The sequence below is a fragment of the Teleopsis dalmanni genome, chromosome 2, assembly GCF_002237135.1.
Source record: "Teleopsis dalmanni isolate 2A chromosome 2, ASM223713v2, whole genome shotgun sequence".
Lineage (NCBI taxonomy): Eukaryota > Metazoa > Arthropoda > Insecta > Diptera > Diopsidae > Teleopsis > Teleopsis dalmanni.
Genome location: NC_051847.1, coordinates 74,349,363 through 74,354,274, shown reverse-complemented (window position 1 = coordinate 74,354,274; position 4,912 = coordinate 74,349,363).

The following is a 4,912-nucleotide window of genomic DNA, read 5'->3' as shown; positions in this document are numbered from 1 at the left end:
TAACACACATATCAAGATAATGCGTCGATAAACGCCGCATTGGGACAATTTCCAAGGGACTATCGTCTTGGAAGTTATCTTCACGATATCGAGTATTATGCTATAAACACACTACTAAATGATCATTTGTTTAATACTGAAATGTACCAGAAGGGATTGTAATAAGCTGCGAATAAACAAACCAAAAATACTTCGATCATGCATTTTTGCAAAAAAAAATTTAGACAAATTTTAACGTAAAATTAGTTGGTAAATAACTAACACTCACTTAATATTAGTTAAAACTCAAAAAATATCAATATTTTTTAAAAATATATATTAACTAAATATCTAATAACTATTCGCATTAAGCTGGCTGGCTCAACCAGAGATATCCTCTTCTCTAATAGTACATAGTAGAACTTACTGGTTAACAACAAACAGACTGAAGAGCAGATAGGCACAGAAGTGTAGAATAATTTTACGTTATTATCTATTGAATATTATAGTGTTCGCATTTCATAAATTAAGATAATGCGCTGATTAGAAAGATTCCGGTAATACCGATTAAAGTTATATATAACAACTAATATAAGTTTGGATATAACTTCTTCCTTGATGTGGAGAGGTCTCAGCTCGTGACTCTGGTTGCAGTCGAGAGGTGCTCTTCGCTGGGAGTATACATTTGATCTTGGTTTAACGTAGGTTTCCGCTACTACTTGAATAAGAAACAACTTTTTAATGAGACATCATATTATCTCTATCAGAAAGATGCCACATACAATGTCAAAAAAAAAATTAGTACAAATTTTGATTGATTTTGTTCTGGTGGTGCCACCTGTTGTGAAGTCAGGTAATTATCAGCCCACCTAGTATATATTTTTAATAAGTGGAATTTTTGAATGTACTTACAGCCAGAAAAATAATTTGGTAGATTTATCAGATTTTAACTAAATCTCAGGTCCAAATATTGGTATGTTGGTTGATTCATATCTTCTTCACCACATGAGCTCAAATTTTTCTAACAAAATGATTAGTTCAATTTAACTAGTATGTGGTTAGAGCATATTTTTCTGTATCTATGTGTTAAAATAATGAAAATATCTTACTTACTTTAAATGCATATATAAATATATATGTATATAAGGTATATATATCAGAATTTATTAAAATATTTTCTACCGTTGTCAGTTGTTCGCTTACCATTTCCATTAATCACATAACGTTTCCATGAATATTAAATACTATAATTATTTATGTTGTGTTGTACAGTAGTTAATAAGTTAAATAATTAACTAATTAACCATTTAATTTGTAACCATGTAAGATTAAAAATATTTTAGTGGGACATTCAATATTTGCTTAAGTTTTCTTTATAAATATTTTAAAAATTTCTCATAATTCTCTTTATATAATTTCACAATAATAATCAACTTTATTAAATTTTTATTTAATTCAAACGAAAAAAGTATATATTGAGAGTTTACCTTTAATATAATTACACAAATAATTTTTGTTCTTTTTTTGTAAAAAAGAATTTGTAAAACTTTTATCATCAACCCAAAATGGCATATAAATAACTTTCAGTTCAAGTTAAATTCTTAAAAAATTCATATGAAAAATTTTGATTAAACTCAATTCATTTACTTAAAATAGCCGAATTCCTTCAGAACACAAAACTCATCATCGCAAGGATAATACTAAGATTTCCTTTGCAAATACTTTTATAGTCGAGAAGAAATATTTATATGAATACTCAAACTTTGGGAGAAGAGATGTGTACTATTTTGACTGCAAATTGAAAGACAAGGCCTAAACTTGTTGCATGAACACGAATTTAACAAAGGATTTTCGCCAAAAGCTTTTACCGCTCGTCTATTACAAAGGAAACGAATTTTAGTCCTTGGAACTTTGCCGAGCAACCAACAAATATCTTGTTCCGCCATGTCTTGAGCGGAATATTCGCTGCTTTTCTACTAGAATCGATTTAAATTTGACAATTGAATGGAATTTTATTTCTATAAAATTTAGCGTATTTATGCAATAAATGCTCTTGTGGGGTTTTTAATTAATTTACTTTGCTTTATTGAAACGTTTGGAAACGCTATTAAATTTGCATATAAATTTTGTTTTCAATCAAACCTCCACCGCTTCCCTCTATTGTGCAGATTGACTGTCATTATTGTGATTTACATGGCATTGATGGCGTATGCGATTTTTGACTGGAATTTCTTTTAGGTTTGCAATAATTCAGTTTCATAAATTGATTTTTGTCTATCAATCAATGATTTTTTTTTGATAACAGAAATTTTATTTGCCATTTTGTTTGACAGCATTTTTGATTTGACCGTACGTTTTCCGTCATTTAGCATTACTGCAGCCTTTTTGATTAACAGTTACTGTGTGGCATAAATGACATAAATCAAATAAATATCTCAACATTAATAATACAGACGAACCAATTACCTTTGAATTTAATGTAGTGCGCATAAGAAATTATTAAAGAATATTTTCACTAAAAATATATTTAACAATAAATCAATGAAAAAATAAATTTAATACAAAAAAAAATATAAAATCTCATCATCAGTGGTCTTAAGAAAAATTCGAATTTCTTAATTATTTTATAGTCCGCAAAATTTTAATAAATTAAATAAAATTTTTGTCCTTATCTTTTCTTTGCTATTTGAACCCTTTCAACTTTTAAATAGTTTCTTTTTGTCACAAAGATGTATCATTCTCGACAAGAAAAAATTAACATTCAATATTATATTAAATATTTGAATTCAATAATTATTTTTTTAAGAGATTTTTTCGAACAGTATTGCCAAATACGCATCATCAGTGATCTTGGAAATAATTCTTGTATTTAATTATTCGTAAATAATTATTTGTGAGACTACAAGTACCAGGAATCGAACTCGGGTCCTGCCAAATGTGCTTGAAAATAGTTCTTGTATTTAATTATTCGTAAATAATAATTTTTGAGACTGCAAGTACCATAATTATTTTATATTAACCATTTATGAATTAGAAATATACATTTGAATTATAAGAGACATATTACATTTTAATTAGCTCACAATTTCATGCTAAAACGTTCATGCTTTAATCTGATGGCGTTGTATATAAGTTAACACTCGCGTACTCTCAAATCCGGGCCTTGCGCTTAGTTTCATTAACGGCATAATCATGCGATATTATTCGATTGCCTGATTGCTACCAATCGGGACATCAACTTGTTGCCTTTTTGGCCTTTTTGCTCGTTCATTTTTACTCGAACCAAAAAATTGGGTTTTATTATAATAAGATAATTAACTTATATATGGTATTCCATTTCATTCCATTTATAACGTAGAGTAGTAATCCTATTGGTTGATTACCCTGAGGATTGCACTTGAGAGCTTGCTATAAAAGACATTCTGTCCAAAATTTTTGGCATATATGTCGAATACTGTTGTTTATAAATACTCGTATATATGTCTAGCTCTATTTTGCTCATTTCCTTGTTTTATACCCATATAGTAGCCTCCTTCTCCAGTTGGAATAAAATATTTGTGGTTTTACTTTACTTCAAAATAACTGGATTTCCAAGTATTGCATATTTGACCAATCGTGGCTTTTACTTTATTATATATATAGTCCTAATCTACTTTACTCTGTATGTACTATTAATCTGCATTAATAAAGTTTTCATATTCGAGATATACAGTAATTTATTTACAACTTAATGATTTGGATGAGATATAGATTTAGATTTATATATAGATTTAGGTATAAATTTAGACATGGCTTTTACTTTGTTATATATAAGGTCCTAATCTACTTTACTCTACATGCACTATCAATCTGCATTAATAAAGTTTTCATATTCGAGATATACAGTAATTTATTTACAACTTATAGATTTGGATAAGATATAGATTTAGATTTATATATAGATTTAGATATAAATTTAGACATGGTATCAGATATAGATTTAGATGTAAATCTAGATTCATAAATGTAGTTTATAGATTTTATAAACTGGTTAATATATATAGTGACATTTTCATACAACGATGTATGAAATATATAGAATGTAATTCTTTAATCAAAAATATGATACAAATTGTAGTAGGAAACACGGTAGACTTATTTCTAATATTAATTGAAAAAAAAAAGTTGAAAATTTCAATATCATAAAAACAACATACCAACAATGTTTATAACTGGCTTCTGTATAGATTTATTTATTTTATTTTTATAGTAAATTTTGTAACTCATACGCCCGGGAGTTCTTTTTAAAAGACAACACAAAAAGTCATCCTGGAAAGATATTGTTAAAAAAAATGGACAAAATAAATTATTGTTAAACTCATTATGATATAGATTTACAACTCCAGTTATTCTTGACAATGACTTTTTATAACTTAATAGTTAAATTCTTTGAAAACTTTTTTTTGGGACTTCGACTTGATTAACATCGAAAACCTTTTTATAGTTTCTTGGGTTTAAATATAAACTTCTGCGCTGATAGATAATACTTCAAATATAATACTTGAGACCAACTATTTATAAGCCAACTCCTAAATTTTTACATTAGAAAAATTTTGAAACAGTGTCTGTTTTTTTACCTAGTTAAAAGCAATATTCTTGTTCTTAAAAGATATATATTGTTTTAAATAATAAAAGTAATTGGCAGTATGGAAGACGTACCTCTTGGTAAATGTAATCGCAAACTTTTAATCAAAACGACTTGCACATGTCATGTTAGAAGCTTTATTAGACTTCGTGTATATTTCCAAATTTTTAATTAAAATGACTTGCACTTGTAATGTTTGAAGCCTTATTGAAAATAGTTTATTTACAAGAATTATTTGAAGATATAAATTTATGTTATATCAGGAAAATACATGTGGATACTTTTTATTCAAGAGTTACATATATGTTC